The following is an 18,234-nucleotide window of genomic DNA, read 5'->3' as shown; positions in this document are numbered from 1 at the left end:
ACCTTGATAGTCGACTCATGTAAACATTGTGTTGCATGGCGATTGATCCGCTGCCAATGGCTGATGCATTATCCCACTGTATCGAGACACCAATCATTGGATTCGGTACCTTGCACAAGTACATTTGCCTCCGGATATAAGGCCGGTATCTTTAGAAAGTACCGGCGTAGTTTTGTCTTCTACATTATCGGACTCCTGTTTTCCGGTACCAGACCTTCAGTAGTTATTTCTCATTTCAAATTACCTTTTCTAACTTCATTCTTTTCATTTCTTTTTACTGCAGGACCTCTTGTGAGTCCGCGCGGGCAGGTACCACCACCTTGCCTATTTCTGCCGTGTAGCAGTAATGCGTTTCGGTTTGAAGGATGGGGCAGCCGTTGTAACTATACTTGAGACCTTAGAACTTATATCTCAAGGTGGGTGGTGCATGTACGTTGTAGATGTCTATGAGCTCCAGTAAACACTTAACACCAGGTGGGCTGTGAGCTCGTCCACCCAGCTAAGCAATAAAAAAAATCTTAATGAAAGAAAAATACTTAATTCGTGTCTTTTAGGCAATTAGACCCTAGAAACCTTCGATTCGCTAAAGGAAATTCAAATAATATACAACTCAAGTTCAATATCAGCAGGGAATCCCTAAAGGTTTTTGTGATTGAAACAAAATGGTGGGTCCGACATTGATATCTGAGCCCCGAACCCTTTTAAGGCTCAAATGAATTTTCAATTTAATTTATTAAATCCTTTCCCAATTATTCTATGCTGTAGATAACTAAATTTTGAGATACTTGAAGCCGTGACTGTATGTATGCTTGAATGCTAACCGTATTTATAAAATTTCTCTTACTTATATTCGTAGCTTTGGAATTTGGAATCGTATGAAGCCGAGAGCTAAAATTACTGTTTCTCAGGACTATGGCACGTATTCTCCAAACCCTAGTTTCAAAGGAATCTGATGCATTCGATAATGATAATAACGATACCACACCACGTCTTGGCCATTCTCTGATGTTCCTGGCTTTACTGATATTCGAATGTGTAGTCCGCTGATGATCTATTAAATGTAAGTGGTAATGATTATAAGTATCGGTTAAGACTTTTGATTTCTAAGGATAAAATAATCGTCAAACATAAGAAATGCTTTATCTATTTTCAAAAATCATTAACACGTTAGTTATTACGAGTTTATATGTATATATATATATTAATACGTGAAGCAAAAACTTTGTATCCCTTTTTACGAAAATTGCGCGGACGGAGGAGTATGAAATTTTGCACACTTATAGAGAATATAGAAAAGAAGTGCAGAATGTTAATATTTTTATAATTAAGCGTAAAAATACATTAAATCAATAAATAAAAAACATTACACACACTACTTACCATGTATTTGACGCACACACGCATGCATATTTACACATTTATAGTGTAGCCTTGGCGAAATTTGTGATTATAGAAGTATAAAATACAATCATAATAGTGTACAAACTTACAATTCCAATTAATTATAGTCGAATTTCGACTACTGCGGGACCTCTAGTATATAGTAATTGATAATCCCATATTACTTTAAGCAACCAGAGTTGACGAGTTGAAATAAGTAAAAACGGATCAACTAATAGTGAATATGGTTTTGCTTGTTGAAATGTAATCTTTTTTGTCAAATATATGTCATTTGGAGAATTCGGACTTGCAGAGCATCATAAATCAGATTGGGTCAATTCAACACACAGCCATTGTACTATAGAACATAGAATTCATATTTCAAGATGAGTGGCGGCATTTATGTTATTAATGCCTTTGGGGTCCGCTAGCCACATAAAACCAGGTGGTCCGTGAGGTCTAAGTAATAAAAAAAGACACGCGTGGCACTTGGGGACTGCCGCAGTAAAGCTATTGCATAACATTTTTTATCAACTTATGCAATTATAATTAGACAATTATAATTTAATATTAAAACAATAATAAAATACGATCACGCTAAATTTATAAACATTAACAAAAGCAAAACATTAAATGTCCCCTTCACACTTATGAGCTACACCGCGTGAGAGAGAGATGGGCAGACTTTTCATGATGCGCATGCAGTGCGATGTCACGCCGCGCGCTTGTTCACAAACACTACACAAGCGCTACGGGTGAATGTGTTGAACGCAAGCTATATGGTAGGTGGAGTGGGGGGTGTTAAGTTTTATTTTCGTTACGGAATTTCTTGATTCGGTCGCCGAGCTCAAAGCCCGCGATAAAAGTTATGCAATAGCTTAAAAATACACACATATGCTTACAGTATACAGTGTAAAAATGCAACAGAAAAGCAACTCGGATCCCTGTGTAAATCCCAATAATCCCATTTAATTTCGTAGCGAACTGGAAGGAAATCACCCTGAAGAAAATCCACATATCGTATAAAGGCTCTTCACTCGCCATTTCAACGTGGAGACCTAAGGTTCTATGTAAATCAAGTAAAGTCGCGCGAAACATCAAAGGAATTCCTGTAACGTATCTGGGTACTCTTTGATCCTTTCTTTGCGAACCGTTTTCCTAACAATAATACCTAGTTAGATCTTGTGGAAAAAAATGATATTGGTATTGTATGGATATTTTATTAAAAACTAGCTGACCCGGCAGACTTCGTGGTGCCTCAATCGATAAATAAAAGACCTAAACTTTTGTATAAAATAAACTTAAAACAAACAAAAGGAATTCGTCCGACGGGGGACACATCAAAGGAGAAACAAAATTGTTATTTTTATTTATTTCCGAGCATTTTCATATTTATCTACCTTTAAAAACATATCTAGACTTCCACAAGTAATTCAAGACCAAAATTAGTAAAATCGGTCCAGCCGTTCTCGAGTTTTAGCGAGACTAACGAACAGTAATTCATTTTTATTTAAATAGATATTTGGATATTTTATTAAAACTTATTGGCTCACTAGCGATCTAAACAACGGACAAATTTTCTGTTGTCTCTTTTGTTGAAGCGACGGTTACGTTATCTTGTTTGGCCCGTTGACAAAATGACTATAGAAATAGCTACAATAATTAAAAAAGCCTCGAAATCGTAAATACATCCAAACCACATCAGTTAGCACACACTTTAAGCTATAGTCAGAGCACCGTGAAAGCTGCTGCCCACCTAAACCACATGAGGTCATAGACTTATAGCTTAGAAATCCAAAACGATCCTTATCTTTTTTTTTATTGCCCTTGTAGGCAGACGAGCACACGGCCAACCTGATGGTGAGTGGTTACCGTCACCCATAGACTTCAGCAATGCCAGGGGCAGAGCCAAGCCGGTGCCTACTGCTTAATACTCTGCACAAGCCTCGTTTGAATAAGGATATATCATAGCACTCGGGAAGCACCGTGGAGGGGAGTTCATTCCATAGCCGGATGGTACGTGGCAAGAAAGATCTCTGGAAACGCACTGTGGATGACCGCAGTGGCTCCAGGTAGTATGGATGAACTCTACTCCGTTTAACGGCCGTCTGGTGTAGTGGTAAGTGACATGGTCACTACATAAGGGGGTCGCGGGTTCGAATCCCGCCAAGGGAAGATATTTGTATGATAAATATAAATGTCTTTTCCAGGGTTATGGATGTATATTAAATATATGTATCTGTATAATAAAAATCTTATATTTATTTCCGTTATCTGGTACCTGTAACACAAGTTCTTTACGAACTTATCACGGGACCAGTTAACGTGGCGTGGTTGTTAGTAAATATTTATTTATTATTTATTATTTATTTATTTACTCCGATGGCGGGCGGTGCGATGGTAAAAACGAGATGACGGTATCATCTCGAACAATTCCTCAGAGCACTTATCTGACACAAAGCACCTCCCTGCCACCAGTGAACGTCAGTTGGCGTTTGTAAGGCCCTGGTATAATATACAAAGAACACCAGTGACCATTCCTTGGTGAAATCCTGTAGTCATTTTACGCACGGGAAGAGATACGGTGGCGTTATTCTAAGCCGGCCCCATACAGTCATATTTAAACATTTTTTTAGAATAACTGAATTTAGCGTTTAGAGGTGTTAACTATTCAAATCCCAAAAATGTCACACATTGAGGCATTTAAAATTCACGCACGCTCGATCCATGTCCAATGAAGCGCTATTTTTTATCGAAACATTTTTTTTTGCGTTTCAATAAAAGTATATCCTTTTTTTTTATACGCTTTTATATTAGCTTCAGACGTGTAGTATGTATGTTTGTAACGGAATCTTTGAACATGATTTTGACCCCTTCAAAACGTCGAATTAACTCGAAATTTGGTATACTTATTAAGGACCGATGGTAATACAATATTTAAAAAAAAATATGGAAAAAATGTATTTGAAAAAATATAAATTCAACTAAAAAATTAAAAATAAATTTAATAAATAAAAATAGTGTAAGAAAAAATGATTTTATTGTAAAAAAAGCGTGGGGTGCATAATGGTATCAGTAGTTATAAATATTTTATGAAGATATGAGTAGAAGGGTTATTTTGATTATATACTGGAAAGTACCCCACGCTTTTTTTACAATAAAATCTTTTTTTTTACACTATTTTTAATTCAAATTTACTAAAATTTGTTTTCTATTCTTTAGTTGAATTTTCTATAAAAGCGTATTTTGTTAGTTTTTTAAACTATTATTTATTTGGTCACGGGAACGAACCTCCTACGAAATCCCCACGCTTAGAGGGCGTACGGGGTTTGTGGGAGTGGACGAACAGCAGATTTTGGGAACGAACCGTGGACCCCAGGATATTTAGAGCCCTACACACTAAACAACTTCCCTGTACTTTCGTCCAAGCGTCAGAAGCGCCCTCTCCCAGGTAAGAGGCCCGGCGGGTTAAGGGGCTAAACACCATCAACACAGTAAATAGACGCATGGCTCACTCTAAGAACGTCAGGCTGGCGGAGCCTTCGAGGCGAATCAAAGGATCCCGGGATATTCCGTTGGATCAGCACCTGCCTGCCGGGTTGGGACACACCGCCAACTGGTTGTTCCTATGATGATTTTACTCCTGGGAAGCCTGGAGAAAAGAACTTCGCTGTGGCTATTAGTTTCGGTTAGGTTAGCCGAGGTACTGGTCTAAAGCATAACAGAGATTTTTTAGTAACTTGATTTATGTACATCCTTTCATTAACTACCAAGAATGTAAACACGACTTGGAAATTCAATAAATCATCCCTTCGTCGATAAAAAAAGCTTCGATAAATAATTCAAACTTGTATTTACTACAATAAGCTCGATCCAATTTAAACTTTTTGTTTGTTGTAAAGGGGGCGCGATACTTTTATAGACGCTAGAGCTTTGACTGACGGGATTGTAAGTTCGGCTTACATGTGTGTAATGGAAAAAGTTTAAGATGTAAAAATGTATCCGGATTTTATATAAAATAAAAAACCGGTTGTACGATCGTAAGATAGTTTAGAGTAAATATAAACAATCGAGACTAGACCTTATGCTAAGTTATGTTTAGTTCTAAAATAGATAGGTGTGACACTAACATTTTTTTTTCTTTTCTTTTTGTGAACCGATTATAGTTTATTACTTTTCTCTGATTTTAATGTCACTTAAGTGCACGAGCCTTTGGTCTACATCACGGATATAGCAATAGCTAATGTATCTTTTCAGACCTTACAAATTCCTTCAAAAAGGACGCTTAAGGCTCAAACGAGAGCCAAAATGGACCCGGGAACTGCACATAAAATCTATCGATTGACATATTATCACGCAAACTAAAAGATCGATTGCTTATCATGAAATAGATATTTTAGTCCTACTAGTAGACTTTAGTCCTATTTTATTAACCTTTTTCCCTACCATAACCTGAGAGAATATGTTAACACTAGCCCTAGCAAGACCAGTGACCAAGACAGACCAACGTACCAATGATCAGAATCGCGGCCCACTGAGAAGATCCGCCGAGAAACTCAATGGGTGTTATGGTTATTCTTATTGAATCATCTTATTGAATGTAATAATAAAACAAATGAAGCCTTTGGAAGAACAATAATCCAAAATCTAATTGGAATTTTAGGGTTTTAATTGTCTATTTCGTTTGCTGTTGCTTAGTAAAAACAAACTTTGCATCTAATATACACGTGATGGCAAGAGGGTCGTTGAGTGTTCCCACTTCACAGCTGCGTGAAGTCGATTGTTGACGGGCGTGCTCATTGTATTGGCCTTACATGAAAATTTTAATTCGATTTTCTCGTACAGAAATACGATACCGAGCAACCCGACATATACTGATAACAGTATTTAAATCCAAGCACCCGCACGTGTTCAATAAATATTAAGCAGCGCTGTAACGCAAACGACCGCTGTAAGCTGATTCTTCTTCTTTTTCTCTACCTTATCCCACTAAGTGGGGTCGGTACAGCTATTTTTTTCTTCCGTTCTCTTCTATCAGCCGTCATCTCAACACTCACTTCCCTCTCTCTCATATTGTCTTTCACACACTCCATCCATATCTTCTTCGGTTGAACTCTTCTCCCTCTACCTTGCACTACCATTTCCATACATCTCCTAGTTACATGCATCTTATCTCTACGCATCACATACCACGCTCTGTCCACTCTTTAATTCGTTGATTAACGTGGCTACTTTCACACTTCCTCTGATATACGCTGATTATTAAAATTATAATTACATTGACTGCAATTCAAAAACGTCAATAAAAGATTAATATTCATGTTTTAATAGTGATTTCAGAATGATATTAGGAGTTATCAAGACAGTCACGTGCTTAATATTATAATAGTAGTAGAATCGTAATCCTCTGTCTGAGAAAGTTTTTTGGTACATATATCTCTTCGGGGCTACAATCGCTACTAAACAATCTTCTTAGATATTTTTTTAGGCTTTTTTTGGATTAGAAGGATTAACTAGTGTCTAGAATAGCTTTTCAGCTTCACCTAGACAAACGAGCGAGCACTGATTTAGTCAAGAATAACGAGAAGGCTTTTATATATTTAACTCATTGTTTATTTATTTATTTTATTTAACATATTTTGTACACACAGCTGTTAGAAAAGACACGTCAATAAGGATACAGAGTACAAGGGCACTACTTATTTCATGCTGAAATCTCTTCCAGTAGGCCCGCAAAAGGAAAGAAGAATTAGGAACACAAACCTAGTGCATACAGTAAACATTACATATAATAATATATACATATTACAAGATACAAAACAATATATAGGTATATACATACAAATACACACACACACACATATATAGTATATATATATTTAACTCATTTTTACTTTTCTATTTTCATGATGTTGTCTCAACTATTGCACTGTCGATTGCACCTATAATCGTGGTGACATCTGCCATGTACTTACTGTCAATTTGTTAATGTTTTGTATTGATGATCTCTTTCTTGGTGCAACTAAATAAATAAATAAAAGTCTGTGACACAGCCATATATCAACACAGAAAACTAATAAAGTCGGTAATCAAGTACTGAGCGCACGTTATATCTTACAACTTTAATAATATATGATAATTTTTTTACATAATATCCAAATGTTAATTAAAACTGAAAAATATATCTGGAAATCTGTTCAGTAGCGTTGCGTGATGTGCGCGTAATGACAGACCTCTTTCATTGTATTTATACACATAAGCTATCAGGCGGTTTTTCTCGCATTTAATTAGTATTAAATAATACGAGTTTAGCGTCTTTAGCGGTTGGTCGGACAGTCTTTATCAAATTGGTCAAGTCATTTCGAAAAAATATATAAACTCAAGTATTAGTGATGGGTGAGTATCATAAATAATACATATAAAAATATATATTAATACACGAACCTAAAGAGATTTGAACTGACTACCTATGCTTTTTTTAAAAAGTAGACTCTTGCATTTCAAAAGCTATGTACACAAGGATAAAAACGCTTTGTGTCCCGAGCGCAATCTGTCGCGCTTGCCAAAACGTATGTAAACACGGCCTAACTATTGTTCGGGGATTTCAATAGTTTCCCATTGTGAGACCCGCGCCGTGGAGCCGATGTGATGGCGCGGTGCACGCTATGCTCCGCTATTGTCACGCCAATTAAATGTAATACTTTAGATATTTTACGAATTATCCTAATCTAATTCACTAGGAACCAATCAAGCGGCATTCAGAACTAACGTTTACCAATCAATAACACTTTTACGATTTGAATCTCACGTTTCTTTTTGAAGTGAAACTTTTTTATGCGCGTTGAGAGAAAAGTTTAACTCGCGACAAACTCGTTACGGCTAGAGAGAAAAGATACAATTTACGAAGAGTGAGAGTGAGAAAATAGACAGCGTCTCGCGAACCACTCGACCGTAGGGAGCGGGAAAGGACAAAGCAAGCTAGAACTTTTGTCATATACAGCATTTATTTTTTATTATTATAATTAAATTTCATTTAAGGATGAAAAATGAAGTGAGCCACAATGCTACACACCGCAAAAGAAGTTTCATTTCTTTTATTTGCACCAAGTTGCACGCGCACCATTTTTTATCGTTACAATATAAACATTACTTCTGACGTTTCCAATATATTATTAAAGTTTCCGATACCACGACTATTCAATCTATATTGAATCTTAAAAATTGTTTTAGTTACGTTAAATACTGGTGAAATACGAAGCAACTAACAACCTTTACTAAGATTTCGGCGACATCTTGATAAATATTGCTAAACTGTCTATCATAGATTTCCAGGGTTAATAGGAGTTACCCGGTATCCGTCGTATCAGTTGTTCAGCCTGCAAATTCTGTCCGCGAGGCAATCATACGTGACAGTTTCAATAATTTGATAGCCGTTGGTGGTAACGAAACTAAGAGTACAAAATTATCCCGCAGTCAAAACGATATACGGTTTGGAGCCTACGGAAAATGTTGATTACTGAATATATTATATAAAATAAGCAGAAAAAGCTGTTGTTATTATTGAAGTACAATTTTTAAAAAACAAAAAACATTTTGCCGCTGGCAGCGGTGTCTACGATACCAATGCTTAGGGCTCCGTGGCGAGAAACGTCATCGCCTTACCCAGAATGACTGCTTTCTGCTCTACAAGATCAACCGCTAGACCTTGATTTGAGAACTTCCTCAAGGAATATTTTTTATCGAAAGATAGAAGAATAGAATAGATGGAATAGATAGAATAGATAGAATAGATAGAATAGATAGAATAGATAGAATAGATAGAATAGATAGAATAGATAGAATAGATAGAAAAGATAGAAAGATAGAAAGATAGAATAGATAGAATAGATAGAATAGATAGAATAGATAGAATAGATAGAATAGATAGAATAGATAGAATAGATAGAATAGATAGAATAGATAGAATAGATAGAATAGATAGAATAGATAGAATAGATAGAATAGATAGAATAGATAGAATAGATAGAATAGATAGAATAGATAGAATAGATAGAATAGATAGAATAGATAGAATAGATAGAATAGATAGAATAATAGAATAGATAGAATAGATAGAATAGATAGAATAGATAGAATAGATAGAATAGATAGAATAGATAGAATAGATAGAATAGATAGAATAGATAGAATAGATAGAATAGATAGAATAGATAGAATAGATAGAATAGATAGAATAGATAGAATAGATAGAATAGATAGAATAGATAGAATAGATAGAATAGATAGAATAGATAGAATAGATAGAATAGATAGAATAGATAGAATAGATAGAATAGATAGAATAGATAGAATAGATAGAATAGATAGAATAGATAGAATAGATAGAAAATAGAATAGAATAGATAGAATAGATAGAATAGATAGAATAGATAGAATAGATAGAATAGATAGAATAGATAGAATAGATAGAATAGATAGAATAGATAGAATAGATAGAATAGATAGAATAGATAGAATAGATAGAATAGATAGAATAGATAGAATAGATAGAATAGATAGAATAGATAGAATATATAGAATAGATAGAATATATAGAATAGATAAAAAGGACCAAGATTATTATAATGCCTAATCTATAAACATAAATTGGGTATTATAATATGCGTATATACATTTTAAATATGCGCATCACACTTATTACACATATATTTGGAATACACTTAAATATATAAAGCAAGCACGTTTCATGGTGCACTATTAGATTATCCGTGAAAATTTAGTGAAAGTTTGACAAGAATAGATTTAGAGGGTTGTTAAGTTAATTCGTCACAGTACGCGTTGCACGTTTTTTCTTAGTAAAGCTTCTTGGATGTTAAGTGCAACGTTTATGTTTAACATGAATATTTAAATGCAGGCAGATTGTTATACAATTAAATATACCCAAAAACCGAAGTATCGACAAAAGGAATATCTTTCACCGAGCGGGTGAAATTACTCGGTATACCGAGGGTTTATTCGGAACTTATACAGAAAATTACGCTAGCGCAATTCAGATATTGGCAAATATCTGAATGTGATAGCTACCGCCGTACTAGTACATGTTTTTATTTTAGTGGATCTTACCACGATTTTGTCACCGTCCCCGTCGAATCCGACGAGTTCGATGAACGAATCCTTAGACTCAGCCCACTGAGTGTCTCGCCGGACCTTCTCAGTGGGTCCCGATTCCGATTCGTTGGAAGATTCAGCGAAGCACTGCTCTTGCTAGGGCTAGTGTTAGCAAATTGCCTCAGGTTAAGCCCGTGAGCTCACCTACTCCTCTGGACGTAACTGGAATAGCGGTTTAGGCTACCAACGAATAGGTAAAAAAAAAACTAAGATTTTAATTTAATCAAGCTCTGTTCTAATTCTCGCGGAGAGTCTTAAGATCTGTCTACTCTCGTTTATTTTGGAATATACCAATGGAACTCAATGGATCTATAATTAACTCTCACAGTATCAACATTTTCAGGAAACTCTTTTCCGAAATCTTGATGGGCAATGGACGACAAAAGTTTTATCGTCTGGACGATGACCCTTGCTACTGCCAGGGTCAGGAATATTACACGAGTATACCAGGAACCGTAATTATAATCCCATAAATTTATATCTAACGATGTCCTTTAGTGGGTTTCGACTAATTAATGTTCAAGACATGAGCCGAATTGGTCAATTTATATTTGCGTGATTCCGGTGAATCGTAAACTATATAGTAAGAGTATAATGGAGGGTGACATTTTTTTATAATGCATATAGGTTAATTTTAAGATTTACAATTTATTTTAAATTTTTAATTGTTTAAAAATTGGTATTTTGTTATTATAATAACGATTAATAGTCTTATATCTAATTATATTATTATATAATTGTACTATTGTCTATCTTGTATTATTGTCGTCGTCGTGGCCTAAAGGATAAGACGTCCGGTGCATTCGTATCTTGCGATGCACTGGGGTTCGAATGCCGCAGGCGGGTACCAATTTTTCTGATCAAATACGTACTTAACAAATGTTCCCGATTGACTTCCACGGTGAAAAAATAGCGTCGTGTAATAAAAATCAAACCCGCATAATTATAATTTGCGTAATTACTGGTGGTAGGACCTCTTGTGCCGTGTCGTGAAGCAGTAATGCGTTTCGGTTTGAAGGGTGGGGCAGCCGTTGTAACTATACTGAGACCTTAGAACTCGTATCTCAAGGTGAGTGGTAGCATTTACGTTGTAGATTTCTATGCGTTCCAGTAACCTCTTAACACCGGGTGGGTTGCGAGCCCGTCCACACATCAAGCAAAAAAAATGTAGAGTTACTTGGTTTGTGAACGGCCACCTCATGCAACCGCTGTCAACAAGAGAATAGAATGACTTGACGTGTGGCTATGGCAATGGCTATTGTGAGCTAAAGTATCAGAGAAATTAAAATAAAACTGAACACCACTTTTAGAAATAGCCAATCCAACCCTGCTCAATCTGCTGGCCTCTCTGCGATTTAACTTAGATCCGATTGCTAACAAATTGCACAGGATCACATGCTGGGCCAATTCGAAAATTTCCTGAAAGTTTCATTGAAATCGATCCAACCGTCATACATCCATACATGTGTACATGTTACACGTCGACTTTTATATTGTATACCTACTAGATAGAATTTCAGTCACACAGTCATGGTATGAAGTTTAAATTTTATATGCGAGGGTTGTTCTTTCTTTATTTATTGTTAAGATGGATGGACGAGCTCACGGCCAGAGCCTACAGACATCATCTACAACGTAAATGCCGCCATCTACCTTGAAATATGAGTTCTAAGGTCTCAGTACAGTACAATGGCTGCCCTACCCCTCGAACCGAAACGCATTACTGCTTCATGGCAGAAGTAGGCACCTTTTCGATATCAACTTGAGGGAACCCGCTCCTCCCCGCGACCACTCACGGCTGGAGTCCCGCAAGGCTCCGTTCTCTCTCCGCTCCTATTTAGTTTATTTATTAACGATATTCCCCGGTCGCCGCCGACCCAGCTAGCCTTATTCACTGACGACACAACCGTTTACTACTCAAGTAGAAACAAGTCCCTAATCGCGAGTAAACTCCAGAGTGCAGCGTTAACCCTCGGATAGTGGTTCCGAAAATGGCGCATAGACATCAACCCAGCGAAAAGCACAGCAGTGTTATTTCAAAGGGGAAACTCACCGCTTATTTCCTCCCGCATTAAGAGGAGAAATATCACCCCCCCGATCACCCTCTTCGGCCAACCTATACCCTGGGCTAGGAAGGTCTAGGAAGGTCAAGTACCTAGGAGTCACCCTGGATGCATCCATGACATTCCGCCCGCATATAAAAACAGTCCGCGATCGTGCCGCATTTATTCTCGGCAGACTCTATCCCATGATCTGTAAGCGGAGTAAAATGTCCCTTCGGAACAAGGTGACACTTTACAAAACTTGCATAAGGCCTGTCATGACTTACGCGAGTGTGGTGCTCGCTCACGCGGCACGCACACACATAGACACCCTCCAATCCCTACAATCCCGCTTTTGCAGGTTAGCCGTCGGGGCTCCGTGGTTCGTGAGGAACATCGACCTACACGACGACCTGGGCCTCGAATCGATCCGCAAACACGTGAAGTCAGTTTCGGAACGTTACTTCGATAAGGCTATGCGTCATGATAATCGCCTTATCGTTGCCGCCGCTGACTACTCCCCGAATCCTGATCACGCAGGAGCAAGTCACCGTCGTCGCCCTAGACACGTCCTTACGGATCCATCAGATCCAATAACTCTTGCATTAGATACCTTCAGCTCTAACACTAGGAGCAGGCTGAGGAACCCCGGTAACCGTACTCGTCGAACTCGACAAAGAGGTCGACGTGCAGCTTAACCCATGCATCATCCCGCTGAGTTTCTCGCCGGATCTTCTCAGTGGGTCGCGATTCCGATCCGGTAGTAGATTCATTCGCGAAGCAATTACTCTTGAGTTGTTAGGTCTCCTTCGGAAGCGCTCGGGCAGTTGTTAACAAATCCCACCCCTCCTGGCTGAGCCTTTGCTCGCCCACCTGTCCTGGTGAAGCTGGAAAGGCTTCCGGGCCATCAGTAATCTTTCAATCATAAAAAAAAAAAGTAGGCACGATGGTGATATCGACCCGTGCAAACTCACAAGACGTCCTACCACCAGTACTTCTTGACTAAGTAATGCGATCCTACAGTTTTAACAGGTATATATGGGTAGACGTGCTCACGACTGGAATCAATAGAGACTCTGATATGTATGTGATCGCCATCTTGAAACATTACGATAGTCTCAATGACTGTAAATAAATACTGAATAATAATTCTGGTAATCAATCTTTGGAGCTCATTTTCATTTCAATGCAATATGAACTTTATTATTCAGACGATATATTTGATCTTTGCATACTCGTCAAGCGATAAATCGGGCAACGCGGTTCTGATTTCGAGAATTTTTATTATACATGGTTTGTTCGCGTTGATCTTACGACGTCTCGTTAAATATGCAAAATTGGTATATAAAAATAATATAAAAAAAGGAAAATAATATTCAAATATTGTCTTATCATCAATCATCAAAAATTTTGTCTTATCATCGCGCATCTACTTAATAAAACTTGAAGCAATTAAACTTTGTACTCCTTTTTACGAAAATTGCGCGGACGAAGTAGTATGAAATTTCCCACACTTATAGAGAATATTATAGAGGAGTGCAGAATGTTAATATTTTTTATTGTGCATAAAAAAATACATTAAATCAATAAAAAAAACATTACACTATCGTGTTATTGACACACACGCGCATGCATAGTGCATACTATTTGTTTATTCTCAAACTTTTATTATTGCTTATAGTCTGCGGTCAAATTGAGAAGAGATTAGATGTTGTTTGTCTTTATTAATATTTGTCTAAAGTGTATTCTTGGTGAAATCTGTGATTATAGAAGTATAATAAATAGTCTTTGACAATAGAATCATAATAGTGTACAAATTTATAATTTCAACTATTTATAGTCGAATTTCGACTACCAGGGCCACTAGTTGTCAAAATTTTGTTAATGTTCAAAGTCTGTCGTCAAATCGAGAATAGATTAATATTGTTTGTCTTTAATATCATTTGTCTATAGTGTGGTCTTGGCGAAATCTGTGATTATAGAAGTTGCCATAATAATGTTCAAACTTATAATTTCAAATAATTATGGTCGAATTTCGACTACTCAGGGACCAATAGTAAAAATAATTTCGTCTGTGAACCAACGGAGCTGTGCTAATAATAATGCGGTTCTGAATTTGCACTGCCCTCTCCCCTGCACTAGCGACGTCATGTGCACACACCCTAACCCGCTGATCTGACGGACTGACTCCGATAAAACGATTGACTGACGACGAATGTTTAAAAATTACCATTTAATTACACTGATGATCGATCAATTGGTAATAATTCGAATGTTACTTTAAGGGTTCGAAGGGTGCGGTAGCCGTTGTAACTATACTGAGACCTTAGAACTTATATCTCGAGGTGGGTGGCGCATTTACGTTGTAGATGTCTATGGGCTCCAGTAACCACTTAACATCAGGTGGGCTGTGAGCTCGTCCATCCATCTAAGCAATAAAAAAAAGGGAATTATCACGGATATCGGCAATACCAGACGTGGAATAGAGAGTAGCTGAAACAGCTACTCTGTAAAACAGGCAAAAACTTTAAAAATTTTCATAATGATCATTGAAGTTTAGTTCATGGCAGATAGTATGAGTAAAAAGATTAATCCTTGAAATAGTATAACAGTTCATCGATATTGCGTTTCCAAATATCTTATTTACCACATACCATATCATACAATCCGGCTTTGGAATGAGCTCCCCTCCACGGTATTTCCCGAGCGCTATGTCATGCCCTTCTTCAAACGAAGCTTGCGGAGAGTGTTCAATAGTAAGACTTGACAGTGCTCCCTGGCATTGTTGACGTCCATGAGCAACGGTAACCACTTACCATCAGGTGCGTCGTATGCTCGTCTGCATACAAAGGCAACACACAAAAATAGTAAATGTATGGCCCAGCTGATGGTGAGTGGTTACCGTCGTCCATAGACGTCAGCCATACCTGGGGCACAGTGAAGGCGCTACCTTCCGTATATAGTTCGAGATTGGGAACGGTTTCGCTAGTACTTGTGTAGTCAAATATAATCTAGCTGTTTTTATGGTATGGTTTACAGAGAACAGTACTAAGCGAATCTTTGGTCAGTACTCAATAATGCAGCCGCGTTCTAGTTCAGTCGTGTTTATTTGATAAATAGGTATATTAACTGTTTACGCAGCGGATACATACTTGATTTGATTAATAGCAAACCCTGAATTTCTTGGCGATTCTTGCCAGTGACGAGACTAGATTCCGCTGTGAAGTCATAACGATTTGGAAGTGCCTGCAAAGGTTTGCTTATATAAAAATTACTGGTGGTAGGACATCTTGTGAGTCCGCACGGGTAGGTACCACCACCCTGCCTATTTATGCCGTGAAACAGTAATGCGTTACGGTTTGAAGGGTGGGGCAGCCGTTGTAACTACACTGAGACCTTAGAACTAATATCTCAAGGTAGGTGACGGCATTTACGTTGTAGATGTCTACGGGTTCCGGTAACCACTTAACACCAATTTAGGTGTGAGTTCGTCCACCCAACTAAGCAACAAAATTTAAAAAAAACTTATTAACATAACAACGGGCTAAGGAGCACGCTACGAACGAACAAAAACACTCCATCGAATATCTTCTTTACGATTAGAAGTCCGTTTTTTTTTTTTTTTTTTTCCCTACCTATGCTGATAGCCTTGAGAGGCTATTTCAGCGTACCCTAGCTTGTGTAGGTGAGCTCGCGGGGCTCAAACTGGAGAATTGCTAACACCGCCCTAGCAAGAGCAGTGCTTCGCAGAATCTACCACCGGATCGGAAGCGCGACCCACTGAGAAGATCCGGCGAGAAACTCAGTGGGCTGTGTCTGTGGGTTAATTCGCTCGTCGAGCCCTTCGTCGCAAGCGACGGGTTCGACGAGGACGGTGACCGGTGCTTGCATTGCCTAAAAGCACCGTTAATGGATCAGGAGGATCCGTGATGACGTGCTTTGGGCGACGTCGACGGTTTACCAATCGAGAAGTCCGTGATTCGTAATCTAAATAATGTTCGTAACAAGTCAATTCGTACTTACATTATGTGGACTTGGGAGATTTGTACGAAGCGTACCTACAATGTGTGCTTACGATACGTAATGTATTTTATGTGTTTGTAACCCTAAATTCAGTACGGTAGAGTTTATTTTTTAATAAAAAATAAAAAAAAAAACTTTACAACCGCTTAAATAAAGAACTGATAGTTTAAATCAATTTTATTTATATTAAAACAATTTTTTTTATTTCATTATAATATATAAACCGAGGGATTGTTTTGTGAGATAAATACGAAGATTTTTGTAATACTATTATATAACCCACGATTCTCCTACGTCATCAATAATTACCAGATAATATTCCTCCAGAACCGAACGGTGGTATAACTTTTATTTATTTATTGCATAGAGGTGGGCGAGCTTATAGCCCACCTGGTGTTAAGTGGTTACCGGAGCCCATAGACATCTAAAACGTAAACGCCGCCACCCACCTTAACATATGAGTTGTAAAGTCTCAGAATAGTTACTGCTTCAGGGCAGAAATAGACAGGGTGGTGGTACCTACCCGCGCGGAATCACAAGAGGTCCTACCACCAGTATAACTGCATGATGCGTATACACATGGCTTTTGGTTAGGCCTCGAACGTTTTAATGTTCATAAATGCTCACGTAGCTTGGCAACATCGGTATAAATGATTTTTAGATAGAAATCTGTCTTACTGTCTGCTACCACCGCCTTGCCAGTTTCTACGCGAAGAACGCTTCAGTCAATGGGCTCGTAGCTCACCACTTAAAGCTTGGTGAGCCGTGATCAGTTTGTTTTTCTTTAAGCTACCACGATTCAGTTTGCAAAATTTTTTAAAACTTATCTTATGTGAGAAATTACACGAAATACTTTATTCTTAAGAATGTTATAGGTTTTATGTTATGACCTTTCTAAGTAACCTACCGTACAGCCCACCTGATTATGAGTGTTTAATATTACTCATGATCGTCAGCAATGCTTGAATCACAGCCAAGTATTACATGTTTCACATTAACATCACTGTCTCAGATATATTTCAGTCAACGTGAAATTTTAATATGACTTCATAATCACAATTCGTAAATAACCGGCTTTTTTTAAACAAAGTAACTAGATTGTCTTTCTAAGAATTTCAAACTAAAAAATATTATTTACGATACGAATAAGACTAATACTATTTTTAATAAAACAAAATAATAAAATAAATTTTATTAATTAATATAAATAAATAAATTTTAATATTATTACTCACCTAAAACTTTACGTCCAACCGGCAGAAACGACACGAACACATAACACACAAAAACAAAAAAAAAAAACAAACAAAAAAAACAGAAAAAAAAAACAGAAAAAAAAATTAAGAACACAATTTGAAATTTATACAATAAACACAAAAAATTCGAATGAGTTAAAGAATTCGAAAACTCTGTAAAACCGAAAGTTCGAAAGTCGAACGCGCGTTTAAGCTATTTCGATATAAGGGGCGAGCGCTCCCTACGGCCAACGCGAGGACTCTGCCGGAATGACCGACTCGGGGATACTGGGATAGGGAACTCTTTGATAACACTAGAGCAACATGAGTTAGCTGCTTTCAGACTACGCTATACTATAGTGCCATATAGTATAGCCTGTACTTTA

At 37.4% G+C, this 18,234-nt stretch overlaps 1 protein-coding gene across 1 annotated transcript in view; it reads right to left on the bottom strand.

The window, feature by feature from the left end:
• LOC114248788 (kinesin-like protein CG14535) overlaps positions 1-17,935 on the bottom strand; it is a 423,441-nt gene extending 405,506 nt beyond the window's left edge. Inside the window, exon 1 of the mRNA XM_028182208.2 lies at positions 17,849-17,935. The gene's annotated coding sequence lies outside the window, so the exon portion shown is untranslated. The remainder of the gene's footprint in view (positions 1-17,848) is intronic.
• Between the last annotated feature and the right edge of the window lie 299 nt (positions 17,936-18,234).

Source organism: Bombyx mandarina, chromosome 12, assembly GCF_030267445.1.
Source record: "Bombyx mandarina strain Sakado chromosome 12, ASM3026744v2".
In the NCBI taxonomy this organism is placed as follows: Eukaryota; Metazoa; Arthropoda; class Insecta; order Lepidoptera; family Bombycidae; genus Bombyx; species Bombyx mandarina.
The sequence above is the reverse complement of the archived record's forward strand: the minus strand, read 5'-3'. Positions and strand labels throughout refer to the sequence as shown.